At 47.2% G+C, this 14,111-nt stretch overlaps 1 long non-coding RNA gene across 3 annotated transcripts in view; it reads left to right on the top strand.

Moving 5' to 3' along the window:
- LOC141080411 (uncharacterized) overlaps positions 1-14,111 on the top strand; it is a 165,816-nt gene that overhangs the window by 31,521 nt on the left and 120,184 nt on the right. For all 3 annotated transcript variants that reach the window (XR_012228901.1, XR_012228900.1, XR_012228899.1), the window contains one exon: positions 13,297-13,436. This is a non-coding gene — a long non-coding RNA (uncharacterized lncRNA). The remainder of the gene's footprint in view (positions 1-13,296; positions 13,437-14,111) is intronic.

Below are 14,111 nucleotides of genomic sequence, written 5' to 3'. Positions count from 1 at the left end.
CACTACCCGGAGACAGCAGGCGTGCTGGAACCAGGCTGGGCAACAGGGAGTCCCCGTGCCAAAGACACTGCCGAGAACCAGCTGACGGTGCTGGAACCCAGATGGGTATCAAAAGCTACAAGAGCCAATGGCACTACCGAGGAACAGCTGACGGTGCTGGACCACGGTTACTAGGCAGGAGGTACCTGTGCTAGAAAGCACTACCAAGGACCAGCTGACGGTGCTGGACCTCGGATACCAAGATGGAGGCACCTAGGCCAAAGGCTCTGGCGAGAACCAGCAGACAGTGCTGGAACCCGGGTGGGTAGCAGAAGGTACCCATTGAAAGCAAAGTAGCCAGGCCGCAAGCCGGCCGCAGTTACCGAAACCCACAGTCCTACAGGGGGTCCCTGTCCCATTGGCACTACGGATCCAGCCTTCAGTGCCAGTTCCCGCAGCCCACATAGGAGTCACCTAAACTGCAGGCACCGTAGAGTCGGCTAACCCGGCCGCAAGACGACAGGACAACGGATTGGTGGCATAGTGACCTTGACACTACCCGGAAACAGCAGGTGTGCTGGAACCAGGCTGGGCAACAGGGAGTCCCCGTGCCAAAGACACTGCCGAGAACCAGCTGACGGTGCTGGAACCCAGATGAGTATCAAAAGCTACAAGAGCCAATGGCACTACCGAGGAACAGCTGACGGTGCTGGACCACGGTTACTAGGCAGGAGGTACCTGTGCTAGAAAGCACTACCAAGGACCAGCTGACGGTGCTGGACCTCGGATACCAAGATGGAGGCACCTAGGCCAAAGGCTCTGGCGAGAACCAGCAGACAGTGCTGGAACCCGGGTGGGTAGCAGAAGGTACCCATTGAAAGCAAAGTAGCCAGGCCACAAGCCGGCCGCAGTTACCGAAACCCACAGTCCTACAGGGGGTCCATGTCCCATTGGCACTGCGGATCCAGCCTTCAGTGCCAGTTCCCGCAGCCCACATAGGAGTCACCTAAACTGCAGGCACCGTAGAGTCGGCTAACCCGGCCGCAAGACGACAGGACAACGGATTGGTGGCATAGTGACCTTGACACTACCCGGAAACAGCAGGCGTGCTGGAACCAGGCTGGGCAACAGGGAGTCCCCGTGCCAAAGACACTGCCGAGCACCAACTGGCGTTGTTGGAGCCCAGGGACAATCATGGTGTAGGCCGAGGCCTACTTGGTGGTAGTTTTAGATTGTTTGTAGGCTACAACAGACTGTCAACGTGCTCCAATTAGGCATCTGTCTCCACTCTGTTTCCAGGATTTCACGTGACCACCAACACCGCCAGTTTATGTGTACAGTAGCCGTCTGCCCAATCCACACGGGTTGCTGTGTTACTGGGATTCTGTAATGTCAGCAGATCCCCTGATGTGTGTCTGCCACTGTCTCCTGCTCTGTCCACCTTCCCACCGCTTGCAGTGGGAAGGTGGACAGCGCAGGAGACAGTGGCGGACACATATTGGGGGATCTGCTGATGTTACAGAACCCCAGTAACACAGGAACACGTGTGGAATGCGTGGACGGCTACTGTGAGCAGGAACTGGTGGTGTTGGAGGTCAGGGGAAATACTAGAGACAGAGTGGAGACAGAGGCCAAATCAGAGAATGTTTAAATCTGAAGTAGTTACAATTTGGAGGCAGCAGCAGTTTGCCCTCCACACAGCAGGGGATCAGCTGACGTTACTGACCCCCACTTTCACATGAACGAGTGTGGTTTTCTGTGTGGACAGCACTTCCGAGCACCAACTAGCATTGTTGGAACCCAGGGACAATCATGGTGCAGGCCGAGGCCTACTAGGAGCGAGGTATAAAGCAGAGGTATTTTGACTTTGGAGGGAGCAGGACACTTTGCCCTCCACACAGCAGGGGATCAGCTGACGTTACTGACCCCCACTTTCACATGAACGAGTGTGTTTTTCTGTGTGGACAGCACTTCTGAGCACCAACTAGCGTTGTTGGAACCCAGGGACAATCATGGTGCAGGCCGAGGCCTACTAGGAGCGAGGTGTAAAGCAGAGGTATTTTGACTTTGGAGGGAGCAGGACACTTTGCCCTCCACACAGCAGGGGATCTGCTGACGTTACTGACCCCCACTTTCACATGAACGAGTGTGTTTTTCTGTATGGACGGCACTTCCGAGCAACAACTGACGATGTTGGAGCCCAGGGATAGTCATTTTGTAGGCTGAGGCCTACTTGGAGGCAGTTTAAGATAAGACGTTGTTTGAATTTGGAGGCAGTAGCAGTTTGCCCTCCACACAGCAGGGGATCAGCTGACGTTACTGAACCCCACTTTCACATGAACGAGTGTGTTTTTCTGTGTGGACAGCACTTCTGAGCACCAACTAGCGTTGTTGGAGCCCAGGGAGAACCAGGGTGCAGGCCGAGGCCTACTTGGTGGCAGTTTTACAGTGTTTGTAGGCTACAACAGACTGTCAACGTGCTCCAATTAGGCATCTGTCTCCACTCTGTTTCCAGGATTTCACGTGACTACCAACACCGCCAGTTTATGCGTACAGTAACCGTCTGCCCAATCCACACGTGTTGCTGTGTTACTGGGATTCTGTAATGTCAGCAGATCCCCTGATGTGTGTCTGCCACTGTCTCCTGCTCTGTCCACGTTCCCACCGCTTGCAGTGGGAAGGTGGACAGCGCAGGAGACAGTGGCGGACACATATTGGGGGATCTGCTGACGTAACAGAACCCCAGTAACACAGGAACACGTGTGGAATGCGTGGACGGCAACTGTGAGCAGGAACTGGCGGTGTTGGAGGTCAGGGGAAATACTAGAGACAGAGTGGAGACAGAGGCCAAATCAGAGAATGTTTAAATCTGAAATAGTTACAATTTGGAGGCAGCAGCAGTTTGCCCTCCACACAGCAGGGGAGCAGCTGACGTTACTGAACCCCACTTTCACATGAACGAGTGTGTTTTTCTGTGTGGACAGCACTTCCGAGCACCAACTGGCGTTGTTGGAGCCCAGGGACAATCATGGTGCAGGCCGAGGCCTACTAGGAGCCAGGTGTAAAGCTGAGGTATTTTGACTTTGAAGGGAGCAGGACACTTTGCCCTCCACACAGCAGGGGATCAGCTGACATTACTGATCCCCACGTTCACATGAACGAGTGTGTTTTGTCTGTGCGGACAGCACTTCCGAGCACCAACTGGCGTTGTCGGAGCCCAGGGAAAATGAGGTAGTAGGCCGAGGCCTACTTGGAGCCAGGTGTAAATCTGAGGTTGTTTGACTGTGGAGGGAGCAGGACACTTTGCCATACACACAGCAGGGGATCAGTTGACGTTACCGAACCCCACTTACACATGAGCGAGTGTTTTGTCTGTGCGGACAGCACTTCTGAGCACCAACTGGCGGTGTCGAAGCCCAGGGAAAATCAGGTAGTAGGCCGAGGCCTACTTGGTGGCAGTTTGCGATTGTTTCTAGACTACTACTAACTGTCAACGTAATCCAATTAGGCCTCTGTCTTCACTCTGTTTCGAGTATTTCCGCTGGCTTCCAACCACGCCAGTTGCTGCTCTGAAATGCCGTCTGCACAACCCACACTTGTTCCTGTGTTACTGGGGTTCTGTAACAGCAGCTTCTCCCTAGAGGTGAGTCAGGCAATGTCTCCTGCTCTGTCCACATTTCCACTACAAGTAGTGGGAATGTAGACAAAGCAGGAGACATTGCCGTGCTCAACTCTGGAGATGAGCAGATGTTACAGGACCCAGGTACCACAGGATCAAGTGTGGATTGTGCAGACGGCACTTGAGAGCAGAAACAGGCGGTGTTGTAGGCCGGAGGAAATACTCAAAACAGAGTGGAGACAGAGGGCAAATCAGAGAACATATTAAATCAGAGGTAGTCAGAAGTTGTAGGCAGCAGGAGAGTTTGCCGTACACACAGCAGGGGATCAGCTGACGTTACCGAACCCCACTTACACATGAGCGAGTGTTTTGTCTGTGCGGACAGCACTTCTGAGCAACAATGGGCGTTGCTGTAGCCCAGGAAATAAAGTTCAGGTCATAGAAACATGAACACAACAGGAGACCTGGATCCTGTTGCCAGCCAATTATTTATTCTGGAAGAGGACTGGCAAATTCAGGTGAGATCCAGGCCTTGTTCATTTTCACAAAAGTAAGCCGGTCAACATTATCGGCGGATAGTCGCGTGCGACCGTCTGTTACCACACCACCTGCAGCACTAAAGACACGTTCCGATAATACACTGGCAGCAGGGCAAGCCAGCACCTCCAATGCATACTGGCTAAGCTCTGGCCATGTATCCAGCTTAGAGACCCAATACTTGAACGGGGAAGAGCCGTCTGGGAGAACACTAACAGGGCACGACAAGTAGTCTGTCACCATCTGACGGAAACGTTGCCTCCTGCTGACTGGAGCCGTCTGTGATGGTGTAGCCGTTTGTGGCGGTCCCACAAAACTTTTCCACATTTGGGCCATACTGGCCTTGCCTTGTCCTGCGGCACTGCCTCTGCTACCTCTTTGTGCAGAGCTTCCTCCACTGCCTCTACCCACATGGCTGCTTTGAAAAGCACTACCAGCAACACTTGTGGGGGGAATGGAGAACATGATGGCCTGCACAAGTGTTTCTTGGTACTCCCGCATTTTTCGCTCCCGGTTCAACTGTGGTATGAGGCTTTGTAAGTTGTCCCGGTAGCGAGGATCTAGGAGGGTGTACACCCAATAATCAGCCGTGTGGAGAATGTTGGCGATGCGGCGGTCATTTAACAAGCACTGCAGCATGAAATCAACCATGTGAGCCTTGTGTACCTCCCTCCTCTGGAGAGATGTGTTCCTCCTCCTCCATTGACTCCTCGTCATCCTCCTCACTAAGTGTCCCCTGCCTGGGCCTTTGTGTGGAAGCACGTTGTGCAGACTTGCCAGAAACAGATGGCATTTCTGACTGCTCATCCTCGACCTCTTCAAAAACCTCCTCACTTAGTGCTTGTAAGGTTTTTTGAAGCAGACAGATGAGGGGGACAGTCATGCTGATTAGTGCATCATCTGCACTGGCCATCCGCGTGGAGTCATCGAAGGCACGCAAAACTTGGCAGATGTCCCTCATAGTGGCCCACTCAGTGGTGGTGAAGTGTGTCCGGCGCACAGTGCGACTTGTTTGCGCCTGATGCAGCTGGTACTCCATTACTGCTGCCTGCTGCTCACACAACCGCTCCAACATATGTAACGTTGAATTCCACCTGGTGGGGAGGTCACATATGATGCGATGTTCTGGCAGGCGGAATCGGCGTTGCAGAGATGCAATGCGCGATCTTGCCATGCTGGAACGCCGCAAGTGAGCACACTCTAGGCGAACCTTGTGCAGCAGTGCATCAAGATCCGGATAGTCCCTCAGAAAGCTCTGCACGACCAAATTGAGCACGTGTGCCAGACATGGTATGTGAGGTTGCCTAGGCCCAGAGCTGCCACTAGATTTCGGCCATTGTCACTCACTACCAAACCTGGCTGGAGATTCGCTGGCACAAACCACACATCGCTCTCCTGCTTGATGGCATTCCAGAGCTCCTGTGCTGTGTGGCTCCGATTCCCCAAAGAAATTAATTTAAGGACGGCCTGTTGACGTTTGGCCACACCTGTGCTCATATCTGGCCTAACAGGCTCACACAGTGCTGATTCTGAGGAACTAGAGTAGGAGGAGGACTCAATATGTACAGACTGCATTCCTGCAATCCTTGGAGTTGGCAGAATACGTACAGAGCCACTCTCCAGATCTGTACCCGGCTCCACAACATTGACCCAATGGGCAGTGAGGGAAAGGTATCGTCCCTGTCCATGGCTACTGGTCCACGCATCGGTGGTCAGGTGGACCTTGCTACTGACGGCATTTAGTAGCGCATTTTTAATTTTTCCCTCCACATGCTTTTGCAGGGCAGGGACAGCTTGCCTGCTGAAATAAAAGCGGCTGGGTACATTGTATTGTGGAACTGCCAATGACATAAAGTTCCGGAATGTGTCAGTCTCCACCAGCCTGAATGACAGCATCTCAAGGGCCAGTAGTTTGGCAATGCCGGCATTCAGAGCCAGTGCTCGGGGATGGTTTGCCGAGTATGGCCGCTTTTTCTCCCATGCCTGTGCTACAGGCAACCAAGTCTGCCCCCGCCCTCTCCCTCCTCTTTTGGCCGTTCGGGGAATCTCTTCCTCAGAGCTGCTCCCACCACCTTCCTGTGGCTGACGCCATGATGGGTCAAGGACCTCATCATCTCCACTCCCCTCTTCAAGCACCGGCTGGTCCTGGGTTGTCTCGCCAGCACCGTACGCACCAGAAATTGGCAACTGAGTCTCATCATCATCTGATGCATACTGAGGTGTGCTGACCATAGGCACTGGCCCAACCGCCTCTTCAGATTCAGAGGGACAAAGCAGTTGCGCATCACTGCATACTCCCTCTTCTTCACGCTCTAGAATGCTGCTTGGCTGGCCACCTCTTTCCAAGCCAACAGATTCTGAGAACAGAAGTAAAGATTGAGATGGCTCCTGTCCAGGGCTCTCAGACTGCCTGGGCAATTTGGCAGGTGGTGAAGAGACAGATGGTTGCTCTTCAGTGCTCTGGCCTTGGGAGGATGCGGAAGTCATTGAAGTGGATGCGTTAGCTGCCATCCATCCGACAACGGCTTCAATTTGTTCGTCACGCAGCAGTGGGGTACGGCGAGGTCCTACAAAGCTGCGCATGAAGGACTGTTGCCTGGTAAAAGTGGGGGATGCCGGGTCACTGGTGGCCGCAGCAGATACCGAATCCCCACGTCCTCTCCCTGCTGAATCCCCCCGTCCTCTCCCTGCTGAAACTCCACGGCCACGACCACGTGCCTTACTCCCTGCTTTCTTCATCTTGGTAGACTGATAAAGATAGGCAGAAAAGTAAAAAAGGGGTGGCTTAGTGTTCTTATTCCTGAACACCTGCTAACCAGTATAAGAAACACTAATTTAGCTAAGAGTGTGTGTACTACACTTTAATATGATCTAATGTGGCCTAGACAACTGTAAAGTGGAGTGTTTGGTGAACTTTATTTCCTTTTTTTTTTTTGGGTGGGGGGAAAGGAAAGGAAAGGATGTGACCAAAGTTTGAAAGCTATAGTATCACAAACTTTTTGGAGCGATTACAATGCAGGAAGCTAACCTACAATGCAATTGATGAGGCTCCAAAAAATAGGGTGATACTAGCCTGGCTAGCCCTGAAGGGCACAAGCCAGCAAAAAAGCTCCTCTATCTAATCCTATATAGTGTTTGCAACCAACCAATGACAATGGATGCGGTTGGAAGCACACAAATATAGGAGCAAAAATCTGGCTAAATTTGCTGCAAAAAAAGGACTATGTATGAGGCAGTGACGCACGCTGAGCGGACTACAGCTAGCGGTGGCTGTAGAACACACTGCAACGTGAGCTGCACTCACACACAGAGAGACCTATCAGACAGCCAAAAACAGTGCAGAGAAATGGGCTATAACACTGAAAGGCTGCTGAAAGGCTCCGCTGTCCACTCCTTTAGTGTTTGCAACCAACGTATATGGATACGTATGGAAGCACACTATACAGGAGAAAAAAAAAGCAGCAATAAAAGAAAAATGTGTATGAGGCAGAGACACACGCTGGCCGGCCTACAAGCAGACGTGCCTGCAGGACACACTACACAGCGTGGGTCTGCACTCACACAGCCCTTGCAGACAGCTGTGAAAACAGCGCTGCTAGGGAAAAGCAAGCTACAGTGGTGGTTTATGTAGCCTGGATAAAGCACAATATTGTTTTTAGAATCGCTATTTCTAACTGTCCCTCACAGTATTCAACAGCAGCCTGTCCCTAACTGAATTCACAGCAGAGTGACCAGAAATGGCGGCTGCAGCGCTTTTTATAGTGCATCATCACATCATTTCAGCAGCCAATCACAGCCATGCCTGTAGTTAACATGCCTACATGCCTAACAGGATATGCCCACACTTCTGAGGATCCCCATTGGCTGAATCAAATCGAGCGGGCTCCTAGCATTATGGGAACTTCCGATTCCGGTATTCGATATGAAAAAAGTATCGGAACTAAGTATCGGAATTCCGATACAGCTAATATCGGCCGATACCCGATACTTGCGGTATCGGAATGCTCAACACTACCCATCACACATCCTCCATCCCATAGTCCCATGCCCATATACCCATCATACATATCCTCCATCCCATAGTCCAGTGTCCATATACCCATCACACATCCTCCATCCCATAGTCAACCATTATGACATCATAATGCGCGGCGGGGCTTGCAACCTATGATGACATCAGCGTCGCCATGGCAACCATTGTGACATCATAATGAGGGGCGGGGCTTGATACACACACTTTTTCCCCATTATGTAGATAGGGGCAAAATTGTTTGGTGAATTGGAACACGCGGGGTTAAATTTCGCCTCACAACATAGCCTAGGACACTCTCGGGGTCCAGAGGTGTGACTGTGCCAAATTTTGTGGCTGTAGCTGCGACGGTGCGGATGCCAATCCCGGACATACATACATACATACACACTTGAGCTTTATATATTAGATAATAATTTTCTCCTTCAAACTTTGCTTTCATCAAAGAATGTTCCCTTTGCAGCAATTACAGAATTGCAGACCTTTGGCATTCTAGCAGTTAATTTGCTGAGGTAATCTGGAGAAATTTCACCCCATGGTTCCAGAAACCCCTCCCACAAGTTGGTTTGGCTTGATGGGCACTTTTTGCGTACCATACAGTCAAGCTGCTCCCACAACAGCTCAATGGGGTTGAGATATGGTGACTGCACTGGCCACTCCATTACAGATAGAATACCAGCTGCCTGCTTCTTCCCTAAATAGTTCTTGCATAATTTGGAGGAGTGCTTTGGGTCATTGTCCTGTTGTAGGATGAAATTGGCTCCAATAAAGCGCTGTCCACAGGGTATGACATGGCATTGCAAAATGGAGTGATAGCCTTCCTTATTCAAAATCCCTTTTACCTTGTACAAATCTCCCACTTTACCAGCATCAAAGCAACCCCAGACCATCACATTACCTCCACCATGCTTGACAGATGGCGTCAGGCACTCTTCCAGCATCTTCTCAGTTGTTCTGCGTCTCACAAATGTTCTTCTGTGTGATCCAAACACCTCAAACTTGGATTCGTCTGTCCATAACACTTATTTCCAATCTTCCTCCGTCCAATGTCTGTGTTCTTTTGCCCATATTAATCTTTTCCTCTTATTAGCCAGTCTCAGATATGGCTTTTTCTTTGCCACTCTGCCCTGAAGGCCTGCATCACCTCTTCACTGTAGACGTTGACACTAGTGTATTGCGTGTACTAGTTAATGAAGCTGCCAGTTGAGGACCTGTGAGGCTTCGATTTCTCAAACTACAGACTCTAATGTACTTGTCTTGTTGCTCAGTTGTGCAGTGGGGCCTCTCACTTCTCTTTCAACTTTGGTTAGAGCCTGTTTGTGCTCTCCTCTGAAGGGAGTAGTACACACCGTTGTAGGAAATCTTCAGTTTCTTGGCATTTTCTCGCATGGAATAGCCTTCATTTCTAAGAACAAGAATAGACTGTCGAGTTTCATATGAAAGTTCTTTTTTTCTGGCCATTTTGAGAGTTTAATGGAACCAACAAATGTAATGCTCCAGATTCTTAACTAGCTCAAAGGAAGGTCAGGTTTATAGTCTCTCTAATCAGCCAAACTGTTTTCAGCTGTGCTAACATACTTGCACAAGGATTTTCAGGGGTATTCTAACCATCCATCAGCCTTCTTACACAGTTAGCAAACACAAAGTACCATAAGACACTTGAGTGATGGTTGTTGGAAACAGGCCTCTATACACCTATGAAGATATTGCATTGCAAGCCAGAAGTTTGCAGCTAGAATACTCATTTACCACATTAACAATGTATAGAGTGTATTTCTGAATCATTTAATGCTAGCTTCATTGGAAAAAAACTGTGCTTTTCTTTCAAAAATAAGGAAAATTTCTAAGTGACCATAAACTTTTGACTGGTAGTGTACATAAATCCAACATAACTGGACACCTGGTGTGTATTTAATTAGCGAGTAGTCCACAGTGGTAGGAAGAACCAATGTTCTCTGAGTATTTTTCTCACTAGCATATAGGTGCTAAAATATGTGGGAGAAGATAATTGCCCCAAAGATAGACTGGTCATCCCTAGCCCATACCAGAGACATCACATAGCAATGGAAAAGCAATATTTGTATTCCATATTGATAATAATCTGATATCAACACCATCCAAAACATGACTATGATATGTGCAGAATTTGGGTTAAAAATATACGTTTTTGTTTCCGAAGGCGCAAACTCCTGGTAGCTGAACTTACAGAAGCATATCTGATGATGTTCATATCAGATTATTATCGATATGGCATGGTAATATTGCATTCCATTGCCATGTGAGGTCTCTGGTATGGGGTAGAGATGGCCAGTCTGCATTAGGGGCAATTATCAGTCCCCCAAATACCATTGCTGCAACTGGCTAATCCATTGCATCAAATTAATTTTAGGTAATTTACCTGAAAAATACCGTATATTCTAATGAATAATAAAATGATGACAAATATAATACACTTCTGTAATATTTCGTGTTACATTTAATTAAGGTAAATTACGTGATTTCAATTAAGTAATACAAGGATGTCTGTTAACGAGAAAACCAACAGCATTGTGGGGTAACACCCTGAAGTGATGCAGGAAATGCTTTTAATCTGACCATCTGAGTCCTAGTTGTGAAACGTTCCAGATGATCAGGATGACATGACATAGAAAAAAGATTGCATGACATCAGAGTATACATCCTGAATGGAGAGAAAGAGATTTACAGGAGCGCTTGGCTCCCGAACATCATTACTTAAAGGGGAAGATCATGCTGATGATATTTATTATTAAGCCTTTGGCTCATTACTTAGATCACACATGCAAAACTCTAGCACGCAGGGTGACTGTATTTGGCCAGCAACTCTGGGTGGCCACGATGATGTCATTACAACATGCCTGCTGTGCTAAGGAGTACAAAGGTTCAGGGCATTCACTGCTGAACAGCGGAGTTTTTTTTTAATGTTAGGCCATTGTACTGTATGGAGACATATATGGGCTCTTATTCTGTGTGGAAGGCAATGCATGGCCCATTATACTGTATGGAGGACTACGTGGGGCCCATTTTACTCTATGGAAGTCAATGCATGGCCATTTATACTAAATGGAGGACTGACTGACTACATGGGGCCCATTATACTGTATTGAGGACTATGTGGGGCCCATTATACTGTATGAAAGTCAAGGCAGGGCCTATTATACTGTATAGAGGACTATGTGGGTCCCATTATATTGTATAGAAGGCATTACAGGGCTCATTTTACTCTATGGAAGATTATGTGCGGCCCATTATAATCTATGGAAGCCAATTCAGGCTCCATTACACTGTATGGAGGACTTTGTGGGGCCCATTATTCTGTTTGGAGGACTATGTAGGGTCATTATACTGTATGGAAGGCAATGCAGGGCCTATTATACTGTATGGAGGACTCTGGGCCCATTATACTGTATGGAAGGTATTATAGGGCCCATTTTACTGTATGAAGGACTATGTGGTACCATTGTACTGTATGGAAGTCAAAGCAGGGCGCATTATACTGTATGGAGGACTATGTGGGGCTATTATACTGTACGAAGGGCTACATGGGGACCATTATACTGTATGGAGGATATTATACTCTATGAAAGGCTACGTGGGGACCATTATACTGTATGGAGGACTATGCGGGGCCCATTATACTGTATGGAGACAATGTGGGGCCATTATAATTTAAGAGGGATTACGTGGGGACAATTATACTGTATGGAGGACTATTTGGGCTCATTATACTGTGTGAAAGGCTGTGTGGGGGTCACAGTTGTGGAATCATTCTGTGATAAAGTCACCATACTTTGCAGAGGGGGAGGAGTACAGTAGGATCATCATACCGTGTGTGTGAAGGGTACTGTGGAGGAATTCACTGTGGGGATATCTCACAGTGTTTGTCGGACACTTTTATTGGCATACTTTTTTTCTGTATTATCCTTTATTATAACATATTTAAATTCTAATCATTTGGCTCATATGATTTTAGTATTCTTACATAACATATTATAATATTCCAGTATGCCCCATTTGTGACTAGGTGTTTATTTTATTCTAAGATTTATTAATTAAAATGTAGTTTGTTCATGAGACAACCCCTTTAAGTTTGTTTCCATATTAAACTGTTAATTTTTACATTTTATAATAAGACTTTTTTTTAATAAATATCAAGGGTGGCTCGTGACTTTATCCAAGTTTTTAATTTTGGCCACTGACTCAGATTGTCTACCATAAAAATAGGGTTGGAGGCTTTTATAGGGCCCCTTCATTCTGGAAATCAGTGGTGGTCTGAGATCACAGACTTCTCCATTTTCTCACATGTATCTACAACATCAGAGGATCAGTTTGACCAGATTTCCTGTTTGACCTCTCTTAAGAACTACAATCTTTTGAAGGAAGTTGTGATTGTAGGTTCCTCTTCTCTGATGTTGACAAGTATGGAAGATAAAATATAGACTTTAAAGAGACAGCGCAAGAAAACAAAGGGCCGACATGAATTTTTTTTACAACAGCTGTGTAGCAGCTTTCTAGAACTGGTCATGTTGATCACTGCCTATGTGACTGGTGCTAGCACATGCTGAAGGGCAACATACCCAGGAACTAAAGTTTTAGGGCTTATGGAGACATCGGTGGATCTCGGTCCTATCACGGACCACAGTGTTTGGACTGGCCGTGGGTCTCCCGACCGGAGCGTGATAAGTTTGTATATTTCTATGAGGCTGTTGCGCTCAAGTCCAGAGATTCAGGGCCAGAGTCCATGCCTTTTATAAATACATGGCAATATTCGGTTGGTCTTAGAAGCCACTGACTGACACCGCATGCTATTATGTCGAGTATGATCTACAAGTACACTCAGATCCTTCTATGCTAGTGACTCTTCTAGTTTTACTCCATCTAAAACGTATGATGGCCATATAGTATTAGATGCAATAAATATGATGTATAACTTCACATTTCTCCACATTGAGGCTCATCCGCCACCTGGGTGTCCAAACACTCATTTTGTCCAAGAAAGCCTGTAGCTTATAAACATCTTCCATAGACTGTACTATACTATTTAGTTTTGGTGTCAAATGCAAAAATAGGAACACCACTATTAATTCCATCTTTTGTACAACTTTTATTTAAGTTGATTAATAGAAGATCCAGCACTGAACCACTGGGGTATACTACTTCTAACTGGCATGCCCCTTGAGAAAGGCTTCCACGCCGAAATGCGCGTCGGGGTTGACGCTCCCGGAACAGCTCCTGCCCCTGCTAATATATCAGGTAATTTGTTGTCCTACTTTATTATTTTGGGTGCAGTGGATTCTATACCATGTTTACACGCCATTTGGGTGAATGTGCATTATTAGGGACTATATTTGCTGTATGTGGCCTCATTGATTGTTGGTGATGACTATGTGGCATCTTTCTCAGTCATTTAGTATATGTGGCCTCATTAATTGCGTGTTATTATGTGCCATTTTTTTCATTAATGTATTATTAATTTTTGGTACTATTTATTCCAAACATTCCCTGTGCCATTAAATTATTTAGATATTGATCTGTTGAGTGTCTTTTTGCACACGTGCCAATAGGTGTAACTCCTCCACTATGTATTTGTATAATCCAATAAATATTATATTATTGTTTCTAGCATTTTTGGTTTGTTTTTTCCCGATTTTTTTTTTTTCTTGTTTTGTTAACTAATACTGAGGTAAAAAAGTCACAAAGTACTCAAAGTGTGCACTTGGCCTAATATTTTTTTTTTTTCTACCACAGACTTCTGTATTATGTCCCACAAACCATTTTTCCACAATGGATGCTAGGCTTACTGGTCTATAATTACATGTACCTGGGAAAGACCTTGAGGACGTTTTGAAAATGGCAGTACATTAGCCTTGTGCCTTTCACTCGGCACAGTACCAGTCACTGTTGCTCCTCGACATTTTTACTCCAGTC

This window comes from Dendrobates tinctorius, unplaced genomic scaffold (genome assembly GCF_039654945.1).
Source record: "Dendrobates tinctorius isolate UK_male_01 unplaced genomic scaffold, ASM3965494v1 ptg000016l, whole genome shotgun sequence".
In the NCBI taxonomy this organism is placed as follows: domain Eukaryota; kingdom Metazoa; phylum Chordata; class Amphibia; order Anura; family Dendrobatidae; genus Dendrobates; species Dendrobates tinctorius.
The sequence above is the reverse complement of the archived record's forward strand: the minus strand, read 5'-3'. Positions and strand labels throughout refer to the sequence as shown.